The sequence below is a fragment of the Ambystoma mexicanum genome, chromosome 6p, assembly GCF_040938575.1.
Source record: "Ambystoma mexicanum isolate Mex_15411 chromosome 6p, UKY_AmexF1_1, whole genome shotgun sequence".
Taxonomy (NCBI): domain Eukaryota; kingdom Metazoa; phylum Chordata; class Amphibia; order Caudata; family Ambystomatidae; genus Ambystoma; species Ambystoma mexicanum.
The window spans coordinates 247,510,349-247,533,999 of record NC_090935.1 but is presented as its reverse complement, the minus strand read 5'-3'; the positions used below and the strand labels follow the sequence as shown (position 1 = coordinate 247,533,999).

The 23,651-nt window shown below is 43.0% G+C and overlaps 2 protein-coding genes across 3 annotated transcripts in view; one reads left to right on the top strand and one right to left on the bottom strand.

Annotated features, from left to right (window-relative positions):
* C6PH18orf32 (chromosome 6p C18orf32 homolog) overlaps positions 1 to 1,395 on the bottom strand; it is a 55,752-nt gene extending 54,357 nt beyond the window's left edge. Inside the window, exon 1 of the mRNA XM_069626955.1 lies at positions 1,261 to 1,395. The gene's annotated coding sequence lies outside the window, so the exon portion shown is untranslated. The remainder of the gene's footprint in view (positions 1 to 1,260) is intronic.
* Positions 1,396 to 1,457: 62 nt separating this feature from the next.
* The window catches only part of DYM (dymeclin), a 1,763,009-nt gene continuing 1,740,815 nt past the window's right edge, over positions 1,458 to 23,651 (top strand). Inside the window, exon 1 of one of the 2 annotated variants that reach the window (XM_069626954.1) lies at positions 1,458 to 1,704. The gene's annotated coding sequence lies outside the window, so the exon portion shown is untranslated. The remainder of the gene's footprint in view (positions 1,705 to 23,651) is intronic. The other variant, XM_069626953.1, reaches the window with a different exon arrangement.

Here is a 23,651-nt window from a genome sequence, read left to right as displayed (position 1 = left end):
GGCTCGCAGTACCAAATACTCGGCGCATACGTGCCAGCTCGCCCATTAACAAATATTGCAGGCATATTAAGCAAGTTTATTTTTATTTTATCATTTGTAGAGCGCACTACAGCCCAAAGGCAACGAGGTGCTATAAGGAAGTTTGAAGACGGCTTGCATGAGGGTTACAGTAAGCGGCCCCAAAATGTCTGTTTAAATACATTCACTTAAGCACACGTGCATGGTTACAGATGATAAAACATTGATTGTTACAGTTGGTTACTAGCATTCTTGTCTAGGTATATGGTCTCCTATACATGGTGAATACAGTAATAGTGCATGCTTAGGATGAACAGGCTCTCCAGATGCATACTTAGGAGTTACCGTGTGCCCCCTCAGGATGGTGTGTTAAACTCTCTACTCGGCCCCCCCTTTACCGTGGACTCCGTCGTATGTCATGGCGCCAATACTCCCTCTGTTATAGCGCCCCCAACAGGCAGTACATTACGATTTCACGTTTTGGCTCCAACGGTGCACCCTGGTACTTGTCGGCTTAGTTCTAAGTTTCCACCAAGCGTTACACAAGAAGGAGGCTAATAGTGGTTGCGGCTGAGGACAGGAGCCGCGGCCTCTAAACACCCAAGGGGGGGCACCCAAGCAGCCCCAACGTTACACCTAAAGCCCCCAGGAAAAGATACCTGCGGTACATTGTTTCCCTCGTAAACTTACACTAAACCTCGCCGCACCCCCGGCGCCACCCCACATTCGTAGCAGAGCGCAAAAACACGTGGTACCTTTGTTTACGTGGCAGAAATTAAGACTCACGTACCTTTCCTGGCATATGTTACGGCGTATCTGCTGGTTATAGCAAATCGACCCCTCCCAGCGCCCTTCTACCCGATCCCGTCCGAACTTATCTTTTCAAACAACAGCGTGGGTTGTCACTGTGGGGCGAGGTCCGGAGAAGCCCACCTAGCATGTACCCCCAGCACTGGCTACGAGTCTTCCATAGGCAGGACTTGCATTAAGCTACATCGGGTTCCATGCTGCACTCGTAGGTCTCAAACCCCGACCTAGTTAAAACCACGCGAATCCCAAACCCACCCAACATCACACATAGACAGTCAGATGCTGTGAATAAACCGCCATGATAAGCATGCAAAAAAACGCATAATTGTCATAAATCAACCTGGTAGACTTGTAAAACCAAAACATCACTACTGGGTGGGCTTTCCCACTAAAAGAGGCGCGTTCGTCTGTCAGTCTCTCCCCCACACGCACCTTGGTCCAAAGGGTTCCAGTGAACAGCTCTCTTCTCTGGGGACCGTGCGCTTTCTCCCTCTTCACGCCAAGTCAACACAAACAACTCCCTCTGCACACTGCGGAAACGCACTCCAATTCCGGGTAACGTCATTCCACTCAGCCAAATTCAACCAATCACAGGGCAGGGTAAAATCACGCGGGCCAAAGGCGTGGCATTGTTGTTAGACCACGCCCCCTACATGGCGGCTGACAGGTGAGGGGGGGGGTGTGTGGGTGGCAAATCCGGGAGAGAGTGGGCGGAGCCTGCGACGTGGAAACATGGCGGCCCTGTGAGCGCAGTGACAGGAGCCCGGGCAACAAGGAATAGGAGGGACCCGATGAGCAGAGAGGGGCGCAGGGCAGAGCAGCAGGGACACAGAGCTCAGAGCAAGGCATCCGGGGGCAGTCCGGCAAAGCAGCCAGGTGGGTGGATTGAAATGTGTGCAGTTTAACGTTATCTGCATGGGATGCCAGGTGCGTGCTGCTTTGGGGAGGTGTATTGCAATTTGACAAGTTTGTGCTAAAGCACAGCGGGATACAGGGAAGATGCTTGCTCGAGTAAACATGTATATGGTAATAGAATATGGGTGCTGCATTTGGGGGTTGCTTATGCCCCATGCCAGGTACGTGCTTACCTGAAGGAGGGCTCCTGGTTATTTTTGTATCATTACAGGTGTGTGCTGCACTCTGGCACTTCTGTCGATGAGTGGTAATAGCTTTTTTTTGACACAAAGTGTATGTAGAGAGTCTGTGATCTGCATCACGGGGGAGGGGGTCCGTCTATATTAGGTGTGTGCTTCGCTGGGGAGATCTCTGACTTAAGTATTTCAAAAAAATGTTCTGGAGCAGTGAGTTTTTGCACTGATCTTTTTCTTTGGAGCACCAGAGGTGGAGCTTGTTGGAAATAGATGCTGGCCAAGCACGGACCGCTCATGTGGGGTTTGAAGTTCTGTTTGTAAGCCAGGGGGCCTCGCACAATACCACGGTCTCGCTCATGTTCTCCTGGCTATAATCTGCGTGTCGGACCACTGAAAGGCCCCACACCAGCTGGTCAATCTAAGCGCCTCCGCTTTACTTGGCCGTTTTAAAAACGGCAGAGCAGGTAGAACAACATTACCAAGGACAAAAAAAAATATTTTCACCTACCTGGAAAAAAATAGGGTTATCACTGTTGCATCCATAATAACGCCGCCCCTGACAACTGTCGTGACCAAAGTAGGTCATGGTTACGTTAAACTGCAAGATGGTACCCGATGGAGTTTGAGGCGGGTGGTTCCTGTTAAAGGAAAGTTAGCGGATACTGAGGACCAGTGTTGTGAGGGTGGTGGTGCCACAGTTGGAGAGGATCTCGAGTGTGCGGCTGAGTATGTGGTTCCCATACCGAGCTCTTTGGGTTCCTGTAGTGGGGTGGGGGTTCCTGGGCAAGCAAATCTGGCGGGGCGTGAAAGTGTGGAGGTGCCTGCCCCGGAAAGTGAAGGTGTTGTGCCATTTGGTGGGGTGCCTTTTGCAAAGGAGGCGGATGAGTCTTCCGAGTGTGATTCCGAAAATATTGCCCTTGGCCCGACTGAGGTGGGGAGAAAGGCTGCTGAGGAGTCTTCAGTGTTTGTGTCGGATAATTCGGTTTTAGTTCCAGCTGGAAGGGAACTATGTGAGGACTCTGCTCTTGCGGGAGCTTCCAACAAGGTGAATAACCGCCCGACCAGAATGAGGAAGACTCCAGCAAAGTACAAGGATTTTGTTTTAGAATTTGCAGATGATTAATTCTTGGACTGTAGATATTTAATTATCTTCCTTCTTATGTCTCCTTCTTCATGTTCCCTTGTTCCTTTCCATTTCCCATTCTTCCTTCATTATGTTCCTGTGTGAATTTGTCCTCATTTGTTTTGAGGTTTACAGGGGGAGATGTGTTGTAGTTGCTCGCGCTTCCGCGAGCCTTTGTCTTGTGTCCCAGGCGCGTGGAATCTCTCGGAGTTCCACGCTCGTGGCGGCAGTTGGTCTTTGAAGGGCAAGGAGCTGGGTGGGGATTGATGGCCACGCTGTACGGGTTGAAGAATAAGATATAACACAACTTACCTGATACGTGCGCTATTACATAATTGCTCCTCCACCGAGTGAAAGACCCTTTAATCGAGGTGGAGAGCCTTTTTCCTACACCTCTAACAAAGCCTCGAAAAGTATGCTGCTCGATTACAAAAAGATCTCGTTCCCCTCGGCTCTTTGGTTTTCTATGTCCAATAATTCAGCATCCAAAAGAGTGAATAAAATGGAGACATTGAACCAGAATATGGATTTGCCAAATCAAAATGTGTCAATCATCCGTTGCAGATTGTATTTCAATAGATGTCCCCTCTATTGCAACACTAAACCTTGCTCTTCAGTCAGTCACTGGTAAGGCTGTATGATGTGAGTGTAGAAGTGAAATCACACTTCTTAATGTTAGCCAACATCCTAAAAGCAACTGAGGGGACACAAATAATGTGTACTCCTTCAGAAACAAGACCCTGTTTGAACACTAATGCAGGGGTTGTTTCTATTGAGCTTGACCCCATGATGTTAAGAACCCTGGGAACTTCAATCCGAGATCTCAATGTTGAAGAAAGTTCAGTTTGCCCAGATAGATCTGTCCATGAGCTCCAGTTTGCCCTTATCCGAAACCAGTTTTCAAAAGGTGAAAGAAAAAGGGCTATCTCCAACCAAGGTTTGCAAAAAGCCAAAATCCTGAAGCAGGGCATGAGACACAAACTTAAAAAGAAGCACTCACGCAAATATTTTAGATCTTTAAATTTGGGCAACTGCAACCTTATACAAATTCCTGGGAATGACCCTCGCTCCTGTAAAAAGTCCATACAGATCGTGGATAAAACACAAATAAAGCAAAAAAATCATCAACCATTGGGCGAGATTGAGGTGGCTAGTAAATCAAAAACCGCCTCTAGTGAAGAGGGCACTGTGAGGGTGTAGGAGTAAAAGTCGGACACAAGGGTAGCATGTTGATTGGCAAAGAGACAAAAATGGGGGGGCTATGGTGGAAATTCTAACTAACCCTACTTCTAAGAGGGGTTTCCCTGCCTCAACAAAACTAGCTAATGAAACTGTTTGTGTCAGAATGTCCAAAGTAAAGTTCTCTGTCTTGTGGCCAAATCCTAACCTATCCCTCACAAGCTAAACTCAATATAAGGTGAAAAGGGATATTTTTCTTTCGTTTGTTTGTTTATTTGGGAATATGGGGGAGCTGCGTTATTGAGGCATTTGAAGGTGAGTGAAACGGTTTTAAGTACAATCCTATCGCTTATTTTTAGCCAATGGTGGTCTCTTCTGATGTTAAAGATATGTTCTCTGTTGGTTAGGTTTAGGGCAGTTCTCAAGGCATTATTTTGAAGCATTTGTAGTTTGTTGAGGATATATTTGTTGGCTCCTAGATATAGGGCATTGCAATAATCTAGTTTTGATAGTATGAAGCATTGGCGAGGGTGATACAGCTAGCTTCTGTTAGATAGGGTCGGCAGGCTCTGATGAGTTTGCCTGTGTAGCCGGTAGAGGAAGCCAGGGAATTAATCTCTTTCCTAAATGATAGGGTGGAATCGAGATAAAATCCTAGTGTTTTTATCTCGTTTACTGCTTTGATTATGTTACCGTCTATGTTGAATGAGGCATAGTTAGGGCTTAGTTTTTTAGATTGGCTTTGGATCCAAGGATCAGGATCTCTGTTTTTTTGTCATTCAGGCAGAGGCCATGGGATGCCATCCATGCCTGAATGAGGATGTATATTTAATTTACTAAGGCTGTATCCTTATCAAAATTGCCCGAAAGGGGAATGAGGATCTGGGTGTCATCTGCATAATTGGTGTAGAGGACCCCTAGGCTGCCCAATTTATCGACTAGGGGCTTGGTAAATATATTTTACATAGTGGGCAAGACACAGGATGGTAACCATTACCAGCAAGGTTTTCTGAGTGAACCTGAATGCCAGTCTTCACTCACCGGCTCCAGGAACACTGCAGTTGCGGGCTGCTTCACCTTCCCGACTTCTTCTACTACGGATTTGGACACATTTTTGACCCACACCCTTCTGCAGCACGGGTGTCTCAAGTCCAGCCCGCCAATTGGGAGTCCCCTTCACTCCTCTGCCCCTTGGCTTGCTTTCTGCTACTGGCCTCTGCTTCAGCACTGTCGCAGCTCTGCAATTACAGTCACTAGGCGCACCTGGGAAAAACCTCCACTCTCAGCACGTCTTTCACAGTGCAGCCATGGCAATGCAGGGTTTGTGAACACAGCACCCTCTCATAACTTGCAGGTGAAATCTGCTGTCTCCACGCTCCGGCGTCCTTTATGTGATCACACTTCCTCCTGAATTGCAAGCCTTGTGCTCTTCTTATTCTGCTAACACTGCCAGCTCCTGCTCCAACTCCATCCTTCATCCCCCCTCCTGCTGCAGTCTTTTATGCCTCATAGGTTGGGCAATTGGTTTTAGGTGTAAACCATTGTCAATTGCCTGACACTTGTAAAGGCTGTGAGGCCTAATCGCCTGTTTTCTACATCTACATGCTTCTTCAGCCCTCTTCTTCGTCCCAGTCCCTATAGGATTCTGGGACATTTAGTTCCTTTTTTTTAATCAAAGTTAGGTTTTTCCACTTTTTGTGTATTTTTAAGGGTAGATTTAATAACCTTAGTGATTTTAACAGAGGGGTTGTAGGTTTTAACTTTTGTTAGAGGAAGATGATTTAGAGAAGACAACATTTCCGCCATTCCTTGTAGTGTACTCTTGGTGTTGAGAAGGGCATTTGATGTTCGGGCGAAAAAATTATCTTTCTTTTGATATATCATGCTTTGGTGTTACAACCTTAGGGTATACCACCCTAGATTTAACAGGAGTTTGAGAGACATTAAAATGACGATAAGCTAACAGTAAGAATCTCCCTTTCAGAGGGAAAATACTGTGTCTCATCCCACAGAACCTCCTCACTACCTTGGACCCTGTCTCCACCAAGGTGATCCTCCCGCAGTACACCACCCCCAGCCTTTCCTTGGCTATCTGGGAGGAGACTTTAGGCAGGGGGTCAGTGAGGGATCCGCAGGGTTCAGTGAGGGATCCGCAGGATTAGTCACAACAGTTACGGTGTGGTTCAAGAAATGTCTTTCACTAATCAAATTAACAAAATTGCAACAGATCGAAATGATTGGCCATGGCTAGCAAGAACATTAATGAATACTCAGAAAGTGGTATGTTCAATTCCAATCTCTAGCCAGCCAAACTACAAAATAATTTCTTGGAATATTAGCGGCCATGCAAGCTTTCTTGAGTTTCCCAACCTACCGACTTTTGTAAGGAACTCATGATGGCAACAGTAAAGACAGACTCAAGTGATCACAGCTCAAGGGTGTTCATTAAACTGTATAAATGGGTGGAGAAAATGCCTAATCTAAACCTAAATCTAAGATGCAAGCAAGCTACGACCATCAAACAATAATAAAGCAGTCCTAGTGGCGTCTTGTCAAATAAAAAGGGCCTGTACTAAAAAAGAAAACTATTGCCAATCCTTACTGCTAAGTTACAAAAGAGTGTGGGATAGTGTTCACAAGAAAAGAAAGAAGTGTTCACAAAATGATGTCAGGATGTATTGGCTGGGGTCTCTCTTCCCAGCGTTTTCTAGCACGGGACAAGGCGGGACTCTTGAGCACAGCACACTCCATAGTTCCTTTCAGCGATACGAGGATCTTCGGTGGTCAAGACTCCTTTCTACAAAGTCTTTTGCCTCTGAGGGCCTGATGTGTCAAAATAACAAAAACAAAAAGTTCATTTCCGTATTCTTTTACGTTGGGTGTGACTCTTCACCCCTGGATCCCCCTCAACTGGGCTCCCATCCCCTCGAATGTTAGCCTCCCTCCATCGGGTTCACTACAGCCTTTCACTGACATTATCACCTGTTGTATTCGCGAGTCTCAAAGTCTTTTTAAACAACCTTTCACTGTGGACGTAGTCTTGCCAACACAATGGTAATGGGGTTATTGTATTTAATCCCACTTTGCAGGCATCCCTCAGCCGGGTTCACATTTGCCAGTTACACATTTCACTTTGCTTTATCACAATGCAGGATTCACTTCCCTTAGCTTTCCTCTTGGTTACGGGTCAAAGATTTTCAACTGTACAAGGGATTTTGCTCGACCCTTGTATGACCACTTTGACCTCCTATGTTGGGCTCTCCAAGGGCCTCCTAGTATTTGTAGTTAAGAAAGGGACCAACATGCCTTCATGGCGCCGGACCACTCAACAGCTAGTCTTTCCCTTGATTTTAAATGTTCAATAACCCATAAGTTCTTTGTTAAAATCATGTTGCTGTTTGCAACCTTCGCTCAACACAGCTTGGTCTATTGGTTCTCCCTCCGACTCACCGGCTGCGCTGAATTCCTTGGTGTTTCTTGTCTCCAGAGTCAAGGACGGTACGACAGTAGCAAGCGCCTCTCTTCATCTTGGTTATCAGTATGGGAGGGCTTCGTGCATCATTGACATCTGTTACTCCACACGCTAGATGTAGCTCCCGGTCTTATAATTCCTTTTTCTGAAGCTTCCGGGTCTGGGTCGAAAAAGAAAAGGGAACTTCCCTCCTTGTCGCCCTTTCCAGTCTCGCCGCTTTTCTCCTCCCCTTTAGCTGCCGTCCTGGAACAGCCGCCTCCTTGCCCGTTTTGCTATGCTCAAAGTGTGGTCTCGTGCTAGACATTTTATCCCTGTGGGGAAGGGAAAGGGCCGTCGGGTGTGCGTAGTTGTCAATTGACCAAGGGTGTGCCTAAATCAATGCGCTTATTACTAAAATAGCAATTGCTGTTCCCAAAAATATCTTGTGTGACAATGAAAACAAAAATATTGTATTTATTGCAATTGTCCCCAAAGATTGTGACACCATGCAGTAGTCTTGCCATTGCCAACACGTGTTTCGAGCTTTCCAGTCTTTTTCAGGGCTACATAAGAAGGTAAGCATCATATGGGAATGACACCCAAAACAATGAATAACATTTTGCAAGTACAGATTCATACCTCAGTAATCAATATTAAGAGTAGTGCGAATAAAGGAGGAGAGACAAAAGGGGGCGGGGGTGAAGGAAAAGGAAAAAACACAAAATTAGTTATAGTTGTAAATGCCTCATCCATTGCTTACATATTTATTGGCTTACATAGCTCAGCCTTAGCTTTCCTTTCAGAGATTCATCTTACAAAAACAAATATCCTATTCAAAACACATAGAGATGACTCGTATCAGACTAGATTCGAAAGCAATAATGATTGCCAACTTAAATAAATGGAGCATTGGAAGTGAATTTGTTCTGGGATAACCTTGAAATTCAATATTTATATCTTGCAACTACATATATATCGTGTACAAATACATGGAAATTAATAATATACTTGATTTGAAACACTGTTGATTGTCAACTCGAATGATTAAGTCACTTTAAATAAGTTCATTCCTGGATAGGTAAATTCCTGCTAAGGGATTGCGCAGTTGTTTATGCTAAATATGCTCCTTGTTTCATTAATCCTAGTTGATGATATAGGGGTGGGTTTTCCTTGCATGTATACATGTGCCACAGGTAAGCTCTCCGAAACTGAAAAGTATTTAAAACTTGCTCGAAGTTTATTATGACAAAACAAGGCATAACATAAGCAGTGTCGCAGAGCAATTTGCTATGCAATTCTGTAGGTTTGCTAATTAAATTGGCACTTGTGTAGCAAAGTTAGCTATTTAAATTACCCTGTTCAATGAAAGCACAGCTCACCCTGCATTCCTCTCTTGCCCTCAGAGCTCTCTCCACCATCTTCTCTGTTCACTGCAAGTTGAAAGGGGCTAGTGGCGGGAGAGTGCAGCAGTAATCATCCCCTTCACTCATGTGCCAAAAGGCCTGTGTGGGAGTGCTATTCATATTTTATTTTGCAAATAATTGCAAACCAGAAATAATCAGGATAATACTGTTATTAAGCTAACTGTATCCTGTCTGCCAAGGACCAGCATGTGTTGGTTATTTCTTTTAAATAAATGCTTTCAATTCCTTTTCCAAAAATGTAATGGGTTACATAATGCATAATTACAGTATTGCTACTGTAAAACACTGCATTGTCTCCATGCTTTCCAGTGAAGTGTATCTAAATCTCAGTGCCTACTAGATTTCATTTTGTTGGGGAAGATGTATCATATTGACGAGTGGACCCTTTTGAAAATGTTCATGACCACGCAGCCAAATGCTTTGACAGCAAACCTAGACTTGTGACCTGCTGGTTAGATACAGCTTGCAACTGGTGCTCAACCCATGAGCTGATGCAATACGCCTTGACATTCTATCTTGTCATGTTGGTTTATACCCACTACGCTGAAAGTGAGATGGCAGCAAACTACAATATTCTGCCTAGTTTGTCTAGTTCTCTGTCTGACATGCCTTCCACTCTGCTTTGTCTTTTACATAATTAATACACAAAGCCAACTTGATATTTACTTGAAGTAGCGATCAATAGTTTCATCCAGTCTGTACATCTACAGACCTACTGCAAAACTGTACACTGTAGTTGGCCTCCAGAGCTCACTTTGCTCTATGATTATGATTGCATTATATATTTGCACCTGCAGTAGAGGGAGCTGGCTAAACTGTTTTAAGAGCCTTTTTATCATATCTATTTATTTCTGTCCATTCATGCAGCTAACCTTTTTAGACACTCATCCAGGGCTCGCAAAGTATTTTCACCCACTCGCATAGTCGAGTAGATTTTAAGAAGGGCCAGTACCATTTGCAGGGGATGTTGGAAACTTTTATTTAAACTTTACTTTGTTTGCAGTAAATATCAGATAAAAGTTTCACTCTCCATGGCTGGGCTCTGGGTGGCAGCAGTGTGCCAAACTAAAGTGGGTCTGTGGTGACAAGCACCATTTTACAGAAAAATGTGCAAGGCCTGACATTTCTCACTAATGTCTTACTTCGACGGTATACAAAACTGCGTATTGTTGCCCATATTATATCTTGGCGACAAGTATCTTCTGGTGGCATTAAAAACATTAGTACCAAATTGCTAATCAAATGGGTTGGTTTGCTAATCAAACATTTTAATTGGCAAACTCTGCTAATCAATTTATGCCTTGCAAAAAGCCCTCTATGATAACACGTGTTTCGGCATTAACTCTGACTTTCTCAAATCAGGCCAATAGCTTTGTTAGGTAAAAATAATATAAACATTACATAAATTACATATGTACCACAGATCAATTTTTTTACACCATTGATCAATTTTGAGTGTACAAGTGTATAGGGTGTCACATAACACGTGTACAATTGATGAATGAGTAAGGATACAAGAATAATAAAAAATAAAGGAAAAAACATAAAAAATAATATAACAAAATTGAGTAATATGTTAACATCATACAGAAGTTATCAACCCTTTGGTTGCGTTCCAATAAATTGCCCATAACAAGTTGCAAATAATCAATGAGGTGATATTTCACAATTATTGATATATAATAAAGCACAGAAAAGGGAGGGGGGCCAGGTAGGATGGTTAGGGTTAGTGAGAGAAAACAGCACAGAAAAATTAGCAGAAAAAAGAGACAAAACAGAAAGTGGTATGAGAATGTTGTAACATTGTGTCGTTATATTTATATTGCATAGTAACTATTATTTGCCTGTACTATCAATTTCCAGAATCCGAAAACATTATCACAAATTGTCCAATCAGGCTTATTATACTTTATTGAGGTCCGACTCAAATCTGTTACCCTTTATGACATTTTACATGTTAATTTTGCGTCAACCGTCTATGTACTACATGTATACACGTCCTGAGATAGTTGGGCATGCCTCACAAGGTTATGGTTGAATACAATGTGATTAATGTAAATATTAGTATTTTATGTGAATGTTAAATGGTTGGTTTCCACTTCTTACCCTTGTTAATCATGAATATCTTCCAGTCTTTGCGTTGTACTTATCATGTCATGGGTTAAATCCCTCCTAAGATATAACAATGATCATTGTTAGTGTTGGTTTGAATAATAGCCTAATTGCATGTTTATCCTTTTTTAAGTGACTCATTTAATCCCTCATCTGTGCTGTTTCTCATTTATGCAGAATTTAGTTTTTATTATAATATGTACAATCTTGTTAGATTATAACATGCATTGATTACACGTACTAACACTCAATTGCATAAGAAAAACGCGGTGCTGCCGACACATTAGGGATTCAAAGACGCTCTTTCAGCAGGAAATTGAAGGGTTGGATCTAGTAACTGTACTAACCATAGAAGTATTGAATCCCAGACATTTTCGCAATTGGTGAGCTAAATACAAGCCCGAATTGTAACCAATCATTGGGTCTCGGCGAACATGTTGCACTAAATGGCACTCGTATTTTCACACTAGGGAACGTTTACTTGTTCCACCAATAGAATATTTCAGGGGCAAGACCAAGCCATTAAAGTGTAGAACCCAGACTGTATCATATGTGGTGAGTTACATTAAATGTATTTCCAATAAGAGCGGTTTTCTCCTTTGTGGCAACAAAGTGATCCTTAATGTCCATTCTAGTCATATTTTTGCAGTTATTCGATTTGAAGATGCACAAGTGGGCAACCTTTGCATGGATTACTAATGGTTCATTGTTAATCATCAATTAATTTCTTGCGTGGTGTTATAATTATAAACCGCTAATATGTCAACACCCTGCAATCCTGAGCTAAGGCACTAGGCTGGAGTGGAGTGATTGTCTTCTACTGTTCTGTTCAGGCATATAATTAACTATGATTAATGAAACAAGGAGCGTATTTAGCATAAACAACTGCGCAATCACAGGAATTGACCAATCCAGGAATGAATTTATTTAAAGTGACTTAATCATTCGAGTTGACAATCAACAGTGTTTTAAATCAAGTATATTATTTCCATGTCTTTGTACACGATATATGCAGTTGCAAGATATAAATATTGAATTTCAAGGTTATCCTAGAATAAATTCATTCAAAATGATCCATTTATTTATGTTGGCAATCATTATTGCTTTCGAATCAAGTATGATAGGAGTAATCTGTGTGTTTTGAATAGAGTATTTGTTGTTGTAAGATGAAGCTCTGAAAGGAAAGCTAAGGCTGAGCTATGTAAGCCAACACACCTTTAAGCAATGGCTGAGGGGACTTATGGCAGGGCTAAGAAATGAGCCAATTTAGTTATGGTGTCTATTGTGACCATGATAGTTCTATTGTCAATAATAAAATCAGTGGGGATGTTTTGCCAAGGCCATGTGGGTAATTCTGGCTGCGTGAAGAGAACTGCTTGTTTGAGTCTGGGGGTCTTAGTCTGAAGACAAATAATACAGACAGCTTCGTACTCTTGTATGTCGGAACCATGGACGTCCACAAAAGTGTCTTGGCACTTGGTCCAGGGTGACGCATACTCCTCGATGTCCTGCCACCATGGAGTTGTGACACATTCTCAGGACCTCTTTGCATAGGGCGGCATTAGGTATGAACACCTGCTTTCCATAGAAGAGATGTTCATCTTCTTGTTTTAGATCAAAGGTTCGAATCAGTTCCTGCAACTCGGGAGACCTCCTTCTTATCTCTTGAATGAGAGTCTGTACAAAATTGTTAAGATGATAGACAAAACCGCTTTGGGAAGCAAGGGTTCAGACAAAAAAGTATCCTGTCTTATCTTCTTGAGTGTGTGAAAGGGCATTGAGTAGTAGATTATCTTTCCCTGGCAAAAAGTTAAACAGCAGTCTGCAAGAGGAGAGAAAATGGGCCCATCGGGCATGTCTGCTATTTTGTCTGTCCTCCAATTGTAGTAACTGTAGGTTGCGGTGGTCTGTTTGCACAGTAATAGGGTAATTTGTGCCCAATAGCAGGTGTCGCCATTCTTTACATGCTCTTTTGATGGCAAGTAATTCTTTCTCCAATATGATATAGTTCACCACTGATGGAGTTAAGGTTTTGAAGAGATAGGCTATGGGATACGCTGTACCCTTATGGTCTGTCTTTTTCAAGACCGCCCCCATAGCTGCATGAGAGGCATCTGTTTCCAGTATGAATGCTCGGTTCTGGTCAGGAAATTTTAGAATGGGTGCCGTGGTAAAGGCCTTCAAGTCTTGGAAGGCTATCTGCACGTTATCGTCCCAATGATGCCTCATTCCTTTCTTCAGGCGTGCTGTAATAGGTAAGATCCGGGATGAGATATTAGATATTAATTTGCGATTCAAAATTTGCAAACCCCAAGAAGCGATGTATGCTTCTAACAGTTCTTGGGGGTGGCCAATCCAGAACGGCTTGTATTTTGTTGGAGTCCATGTCATGGTCCCTTGAGAAGAAAGTATATGTCCCAGATGGTGTATTGCTCTCCTCTGAAAAGTGCACCGAACTACCATAAATCACCAATGCAATTATAGAGCAAATACTTCAACCCAAAAACAGACAGACACAATAACTCACAGCCACGCACCCTTTAGAAGATAATCAGCTCTTTACGGCTATTTATTCAAAGATTACAAGTACATAGAAATAACTCATAAAACTAACATGGACATAAATCGCAGAAGAAGTCAAAGAAAGAATACATCACTGTGAGCGTATTATCATTCCTCATCTCGTCCAGAATCGGCTGGAAGACCCCGAGGACAGCCAGGACGAGAGTGCCACAGCTCACAGGAAGGCCAGACGGAGCGTCCTTCTCTGGCTGAAGTCTCACCTGACCCCTCCAGGTTTCCGCCTATAAAGGCACTCCAAAAAAAGGAGTTAATTCTCGAACCTTCTGGAATTGCACCTGCGCAGTTGAGGAACAGCTGTCGGTTGCCAGCTGGGTCAATCGAGAGCTCCCCCCAATGAATGCAGGGCCTCCCTGCTCTAAAAACATGCTCCACGGAGAACAGTAGCAAGTCATAACAACGTGAGATTTTCCCAGCAGAAATGGCCTTGACTGCATACCAAGTTTGAAAAAGCATGTTTGTCTCAGCACTGTGAATCTAACACTTCAGCAAAATGTGTGCAGCCTTTCACTGCGGAGTGAAGTAAATATCCAACATGGCTGCGAGCGCTCCCAGAATGCATTGCGCCTGCGCCATTTTGAACTAAGCATAAATTAAGCAGAACATTCCACCCTTTGGATATTTATCTTCCGTAGCCAGGTGGCACTGGAACTGGTCTTTGAAACCTACGAAATGTTAAAACTAAATTGGGAAAAACTACATTGAAGGCAACAACAACAAGCAATTATAATAGACAATATAATAAAAATGCAAGCAAAAATATAACGTAGTGTACCCCCAATATCAGGTATCCATGAAAATAATCAATCCCACCAGCTTCTGTTTTGATCTTGAGATACTTGAGAAAATGAGATCCCTCAAACCTCTAATATGACTTTCAATGGATCGTGAGTGGTCACAGAAATTGAAGCAACACATACCTTCCAAGGCATTACACTTAAATTATGTTTCAGCAATAAGTAATCAGCAGCAGCTCTGTTCTGCAAAGTAGCTTTTCTAATAACTTGACTATCAAGGAGCAATTCTTCTAAAGCTTGCGAAGTATGATTAAGACTTTTAACTACTAAACACGCTAATTTCATCAAAGATTTGTAACCTCCAGCAGCTAAACCCCAAACACCTACTAATGAAAGGGTTAATGCTAAAACTTCAGCTTCTGATAGCAAATGTACATGTGAATCACAGTCAGGAGATAATCCCATAGATTCAAAGGTTGACCTTTTACCTCGAGTTATCGCGGAGTGTAAAGGAAACATCATTAGTCCTAATCGAGTCAAAGCACATGGACCTCCAGAAATGTTAGCTGTAATATAAGTATATGTAACGTTACCACATGAAAAGAGCCATCTTGTTTCAAATGCTACCATCTCTAATTAGAACTCACACACTTGGCAGCATTACTACAAATCAAAGGCCTTACCATACGCATAGCTAACTTTGGTGTGCGCATTCCTTTTATCTCAAAATATATTATGCTCCATGCTCGCCCAACCCTGCTGCCCCAACAATTCATAAATCATTTTCCTGGCTACATGCAATGTAGTAATTTTGGAAAAGGCAAAACATCTCTGGTTAAAGCAATTCAGTGGGAAGGGCAAAACATTTCGTTTTTTTTCTCACAGATTAATCTTAAAATGCATTTAAGAATCAGGTTTCAACATGTTGGCATTCAAGTGCTGTTTCACACAGCTGTTTGTGGTGCATGATGTCACAGTCCACAACCCATTGTCCACAGTCCTTTAGACAAGAAAGGCAAAACAAATCAACAAGGTCATTACAACCGTCGACTGAATCATTTGAATGTGCAGCATCAAATGTTTGACAATATGCCAAGTCCGCACCGTGACAGTTCTGGAAAAGTTATTACTTTGTTGGACACTTCTCACAGGTTGCAGAACAAATGTCCTCACGCTTCACGCACGTTAGTAGCATTGAGTGCGGTACAGGACAGGTTCGAAGTTCACATTGCACCTCGCAGTGACCCGCTTTCTCTGAGAATGCGTCTGCTTGACTGATCAGTGTCAACGGGCAATTGCACACGTCTACCCCCCAATCATGGCACGCTACTTTCTTGGTTATTTGCCTAAGCAAAATACAAACAGAAATGTTAAGATTTCATCAAAAGGTACACTATATCAGTGTTATCCACATTAGGATGTTAACAAAACATCAATATCAGCGTTGTCCACCCCTTCCCTTAACACCAGCCCCGCCTTCAGACGTCTCATCAGGTAACTACACACTTTATCACATCATTGCTACCGCAATTATTTGTCACCCTTCTGCATGTTACTGGGGGCTAATTTGCACTCAGCCATAAGGGGTGTAACTGCCTAGTCACAAACTCATTTGTGCAATGCGATCATAGTTGGGCAATGGTACCTCAGACTGATCTGTGATTTTACAATAGCCATATAATAAGTACCCAGGTCGCACTTTTCAATGGTTCAATGCTTTTCTTTGTCACCAAAGCGATCACGAATGCCAGGCGCCAACTTGCTGCCAGTGTTTCATGATCTTGATTTAGGTTGCTCTGCCTGCATCACTCCATTTTTTCAAAGGTAAAGTCTTTCACTCCAATACCGCCTGCAGTTGCACAAGCAGCTTTGTTTATCTTTTCTCCAGTTCTCCATACAGGCAGTGTCTTTTAAAGCCTCTGGTTTTCCACTTATTAGTTTCCCAAAGGGTGTCTGCTGATTTCTTGGGCCACCCCTTTGAGAGCGATAGTCTGAGTCAGTTCCTTTAGTTGCTTCAACAAATCATTCATTCTTGCACTCAGCCGTGAGGCTTCTGGATCATGGCTTATGTGCAGTGTTCATGTTATACTCCAAAGCCCCGCTCTGCATGTTGTCTCTTGCAAAACGGCTACCTTTGTCAGTTTTTTTTTTGTTGCTTCCATCTGGAACGCCATAATGTCTTTGTCAGTTACTCCAGCCCTGGCAATGTAGCTTGCATTTTGCCAGGTGTGTATTTTCACTTCATAAAGCGCCTAGAGGTTTCTTCTCCAGTGCACAGCGCTTTACTTCACTTCACGTCACATGGGGCGCTGAGATGCAGCTTGCACGGCAATGTCCCTTGAAATGGGCAGCTGTCTTTTCTTAGCCCATTCACAGGTGCAGTTTCCCCAAATGTTCAGATGCGCGATGCGCCCAGCCTACCATTTGCATGCAGCATTTCTTTTTTCTTCCAGTGTTGATACTGGGCGAATTTCTTGCTTTTGATCAGCTCTGTTATTGCATGCCAGTGTCGGAAAGCATGCGTACATCAGCATGTATAAGGTAGATTGCCCTCTTTGTTCATCTTCTCACTCACAGCAATTATTGCCTTCAGTTCAGTTTCGGCATTCTGGCTTCCACCTCTTCCTTTGCACATTAACAGTGTCTCTCACAGGGGATGGAATGCCGGAATGTCATTGTTTATCTTTCCTGTGCACATGGCAGCGCCATACACACGCGGCAAGCTTGTCTCTTTGTCTATAACTCATAAACTGGGGCAGCTTCAATGGAAGGCACTTGTTTCAGACAGTTCATCCAGATTAACTGTTTTCTGCGCTGCTCCAGCAACTCATAAAAAGCTCCCATATCTGCCAGCTTCTGTAAACACCATTTTACTGAACAGGAGCGCGGCATTCTGCTTTTCTCACTTCTTCCACTCATAGCCATTTCACGCAGCCAGTCCATGATAGGAATCTCTGTGCAAGTTCTCTTCAAGCCACAAGCTCTGCACAGCAAGACTCTTATTTTCAAAAGAGGCACTTTTTCTTGTCATCAGATTCAACTCCATGTAATTCTGCAAATCTGCAAAGTGTCCTTTAGCCTGTTTAGAAGCAGGCTGCTGATCAATGTCCCATTTAAAGGCATACATTTTTCTTTTTCCTTGTAACCTTGTAGTTTGGCTTCACAAACTCACTCCAATTCAATGTGCGATCTTTCAAAAGAACCCTCAACCCACTGAATCTTTGTGCTGTCTTATCACACACAGATTTTCCATTCTGTTGTACCATTGCCAGAATGTAACCACTTATTTAAGTGCATTTAAAACATGTTATGTGTAGTGCAGCTCCCTGCACGTTTTCTGCAAGAGCAACCCACACTGTATATTGCTTGTGGGCTGTTAATGTGTCAACAACATTATCACTATATATCACAATCAACTTGTCCTTTTCTTGTGTAAAACATACATCCCTTAATAGCAACAGTACTTTTGCCATTTGCAACTATCCCATGGCATAGTGTGGGAACAGTCAAAATACTCTAGGGGCAATTTAGGGGCAATTTAGAAAATATAAATTGTCTTTTCCCCCCAAACCATTGCAAACTGATTCTGCAATTTCAAATCAATACACAAAAATCGAAAATTCAAATGCCATTCACTCCCTTTTTCTTTTTAATCAAGTGAGTCTCTCACCCCTTGCAAACATGGCACAGCTAAAATGCAATGCAGGCAAATTTAGTGTGTTCCTTTTAAACAGAATGCACCACCAGCACATGGAATTTACAATTGCCAAAAACAAACCCTTTAGGCTTTCAACACTGATGTTACTCTTTCTCCTAAACACGGCTCATTCCCATGTTATCTTCAGGAATGTGAACACTTCAAAAGCATACATTATAAGAAAGGCGCACCTTCGCCTCCTTATATTACAGCCCCCCACTCGCTAGCACACTGGGGCTGAGTCACAATGTTTAAACACTAGTCACAATTTGGCTGTCAAATACTTGCAATTTAAAAAAGAAAAATTATTTCCTAATTGAACATAAATCTTTCTTCACCATTCATCGGAGCACTGTGAACATAGCCATTTTCCCGCTTTGCTCATTGCTTTTTCGGCTCCCTGGCTTTGTTCCCAAGCATTAAGTCAGCTACGACTGATTTACTGAAGGGGAAAGATCTCAACCACACATGCTATCGGCCGCGGCAGGCCGACACAAAAGTGCTGCCTATTGGCTGTCTCAGAGCTGCAGTGAGACGACCAAGGAAAGGCGACAGCCTGCTCTGCATTCTTTCACACAATTGTCATTTCACAGCAAGGGAAAAGGAAATAAAACAGCTTAACACAGTTCAACATTCACTGCCCAATTACTCTCGCTTGGAAGATAACCGAAGCCTGTCTGCGTTCAAACAGAATATTTGGAACACTTCATCACAAATAACCCTGCTCACAGCGCCATTATGTATTGCTCTCCTCTGAAAAGTGCACAGAACTACCATAAATCACCAATGCAATTATAGAGCAAATACTTCAACCCAAAAACAGACAGACACAATAACTCACAGCCACGCACCCTTTAGAAGATAATCAGCTCTTTACGGCCATTTATTCAAAGATTACAAGTACATAGAAATAATAAAACTAACATGGACATAAATCGCAGAAGAAGTAAAGAAGTCAAAGAAAGAATTCATCACAGTGAGCGTATTATCATTCCTCATCTCGTCCAGAATTGGCTGGAAGACCCCGAGGACAGCCAGGACAAGAGTGCTACAGCTCAGAGGAAGGCCAGACGAAGCGTCCTTCTTTGGCTGAAGTCTCACCTGACCCCTCCAGGTTTCCGCCTATAAAGGCGCTCCAAAAAAAGGAGTTAATTCTCGAACCTTCTGGAATTGCACCTGCGCAGTTGAGTAACAGTCGTCGGTTGCCAGCTGGGTCAATCGAGAGCTCCCCCCAAGGAATGCAGGGCCTCCCTGCTCTAAAAACATGCTCCACGGAGAACAGTAGCAAGTCATAACAACGTTAGCTTTTCCCAGCAGAAATGGCCTTGACTGCATACCAAGTTTGAAAAAGCATGTTTGTTTCAGCACTGTGAATCTTACACTTCAGCAAAATGTGTGCAGCCTTTCACTGCGGAGTGAAGTAAATATCCAACATGGCTGCGAGCGCTCCCAGAATGCATTGCGCCTGCGCCATTTTGAATTAAGCATAAATTAAGCAGAACAGATGGGGGAATTTGGGACTGGTGGAACGCACATTTGTTCAGTTTGGCGTATAGATGGTTTTCTAAAAGTTGCAGAAGTACGGCCTGTACATGTTGAGCTTGTTCGTGTATAGTTTTAGAAAATACCAAGACAAGGCATAAACTAGTGTTACGATATTGATTAGTCGAAATTGCTAAATAATTTAGCTTTGATTTGCAATACAACATATATGAGTAGCAAATGTCCATATTCTTACTTTCCTCCAAACCTGTACAATAGATGTGTCCCCTTTGCGACAGTACATGGTCTAGAACCCATGTAGCCTTGCCTCGATACTAGAGCTGGAGCTATGATGAGAGGATGCCTTAGTGTGGCATGCAACTGAACACTGCTACCCTGCCAAATTCAACAGGGCTACCCACTCTGGCTTTGCAAATACTTAACACTCTCTAAGCTATGCTATCAGTAGAGCATTTAAATTGAATTCTCCTTGTTGGGGATAGCCCATTGGGGTAACCATTTTTTCCTGATAAGTGTTCTCTTCACATTTCTTTAAGCAGCTGACTAGTAGAAGGTGACCTTATCATGCAGCACATTTTGTTGTGTTCCAAGTCTTTCATAAACATTTTCAAAACTCGGGTGATATTTATTTGCATTCTGGGACCTGTAGTTTTCCATTCAGAAAATGGGAATGGAAAGATACAACACTGTCTTCACCTTTTTCTATATGCATTTGCATATTTGTCAGTTTTGTTTATGATTTATTGGAATTTTCAAGTTATTGCTCCAAAACAAATTAGTCCAGAAAACCAAACACCTATTTCTCTCATGAGGTGGGATGATCTGTGGTTATGCTTATTTTGCAGATTGGCATCCAATCCCATCTTCACAAATACTAAAGTGTGTGGTCCTGGGCAAGTTGTTTTATTTCATTTTGTGCGATCTGCCAAAATTCAAAGTCCCCACAACACAAGACCTTCAGATGACATTTGTACACTATACAAAAAGGCCTAACTCAAGTTACTGCTTCATTTGTAATAACGGCAGTGAAATGTGCTTTATTGCACATCAGAGTGGTTTGTCTCTTGGCTGAATTATAGCTGTGTTATGTAATGTAACTTACCATGATCCAAGTGTCAAATGCTACCCGTCATGTCATTTTCCTTATCCCTTCCAGTGATGTTGACACCTATGCAATTTGGAGGAACCTGCATGTGCTTTGTCGCACAGCACCATGCAAATCAAAAAAACTTGCCCCTGCTTTCAACCGAAAGCAACTTCTGAGGTCTACATGCTAATTGCCTATTGAGTTCCCCCCCCACTATGCATTAACATACATTAAAAGAAGACTATTGTATGCTCTGCATGTTTGGTCATGACTGTAACATCTGGCAATAGCAGGGTTACCCATAATCTTAGATTTTGCTGTATTCATTGCCTTGGCATGTACAACCATTGCCGTATCACATAACCCAAGCAATGCAGACTTTCACACGAGCAAGTTCCTCAGCCTCAAACGTACACACTCAGCGTTTTGCATGCACCATAGATTTACACACACACACACACTCACATAAACACCTTTTATATGCACACTGACAATAGCCTTCCACAAGAATGCAAACCACTGCTTTTCACATATAGTTACACACACACACACACACACACACACACACACACACACACACACACACACACACACACACACACACACACACACACACACACACACACACACACACACACACACACACACACACACACACACACACACACACACACACACACACACACACACACACACACACACACACACACACACACACACATCCCCCCCGCCCCACCCATTCACATGGATGCACATAAAAGAGGCTATCAGTTCCAAGACTACCGTCTGAGCAGCATGAAGAGGGGCAAAAGAGAAGACAACTGAACAGATGAAAGAAAGGGAAGTTAAAGGGGTCAGAGGTAGGGATATAGGAAAGAAAAAAGCAAGCACAGGGTGGGTAAAAAAGCAAGAACGGGTGTGACCAACAATAGCAAGTGTGCAATGAAAGAAAAACGCAAGAAGCAGAGAGGAAAGACGGTTAAGAGAAGGAGTAATGAGTTTAGTCCTATCCTGTAAGCAGCCCACCCAATATTTACTTAGGGCTGGCTTTACTTGCAAGAAAAGAGCAGACAACACAGACATGCTCCCAGTGTCTTAACTCCAGTTTCAATCTATCATTCAGCGTTTGGGATCCCCTGCAGCCCGAGTCTCTGCTTTTCTCTTTGCATACGCCCCTCAAGGCATAAATTAGTTTTCAAAAATGTATTGCTATTTACATTATTTTTGATTAGCAATTTTGTACTAATAATGTTAATGTCACCAGAGGTTATTTGAACCCAATACATGAAATGAGCAACAATACAGTAGTTTTGCGCACCGCTGAAATAAGACATTAGTGAGAGGAGTCAGGCCTTTAAACTTAAACTAGACCTGCAGGTCATGCAACTTAATTTACCTATTCAACCTCAGAGAAATGCACTCGACCGATAGCAACGGAAGACAACACATTTAAAAAATGTGATTTGTTTATAATGGTGCAAGTCCCTACAAACCCACTTTATGTTTGGCACACCGCTGCCACCCAGAGGCCAGCCATGCACAGTGACATTTTTCTGCAAAGTAAATGTTTAACAAAAGCCTCAAACATCTCTTACAAATGCCAATCGTCCTTTATAAAAATCTACTTGACTATGCAAGTGGACGAAAAGACTTTGCGAGCCATAGATGAGTGTCTGTAAAATGTATGAGGTTAGCTGCATGAATGAACACAAATAAATGTATATGATTAAAAAAAGGCTCTGAAAACAGTTTGGCCAGCTGTCTCCTGCAGGTAGTAATATATGATGCAATCATAAAGCAAAACCTACGCTGCAGGCCAACTAGTGTTTGGTATTGCTGTAGAGCTGTAGATGTACAGACTGGACAGAACTATTGATCACTATTTTGCGTAAGCATCTAGTTCGCTTTATGTATTCATTATTCAAGCAGTAAGAAAGAGACTAAGCAGAGTGGATTGCGTAGCAGCCAGAGAACTGGGAAAACTAGGCAGACTCTTGTAGTTTGTGGTCATCTCACTTTCAGGGTACCTGGTATAAATGTTAGCTCACCTGGTATCCACGGGGACGCCACCCAGCTGCGGGGACTCTGGTGCCCTTCTCAGCCGCTCCCTGGTATAATCGGTGGGGACGTTCTGCCTGGAAATCAGGTGGGCAATGTTCAAGACTGGGCAACTGGGGTAAGAGCCTCCCAACACCCCGTATGCCCACAGCCCCTCCCAAGACCTTTCCTCACCTTGTTATGGATTTTGGCGTGCTCTTTGTCCTGCCTTCTTGGCAGGGGCGCGTTGTCCTTTGTGGGCGAGTGCGATCTAGTTGCTTCACCGATGCTGCCATTTAGAGTCTTTCAGGTAGGTCTTATTACTGTTATACTGTAAACCTTTCTTGCATTCAATAATGTCTTTTCTCTCTCCTTATGTGCACGGAAGTTCGCCGTGGAACGTTGGCTGAATTTGGACTCACTGGCAGGTGATGGTGTTGCGAAAGTGCCTTGATGTGGTAAGTAGGCGCTATGCGCAGCTCTATGATGCCTTGCCTTTGCGATCCTGTTGTCTTTTGTTCTCGTAGGTTGCGGTGCTCACCCGGAGCAAGAAGTCCCAAGGCGGTGCTGGTCGATGGGCGAATTAGAGGTAAGCTGCCGGCACAGTTGTAAATGTCTAATGTCTTGTTTCTCTCCTTTTGCAGATCCGACGGTCCGGGAGGCTCGCTGTTCCTTGGATGCTGTTTGCAGGAGCAGAGGGCAGCTAGTGGTGGAATCACAGGTAAGCTGCTGCTAATAACGATGTCCCTTTTTGTTTTTCAGGTGCTGTTCTTCCGAGGTTCGCAGATGCTGCTGAACACAA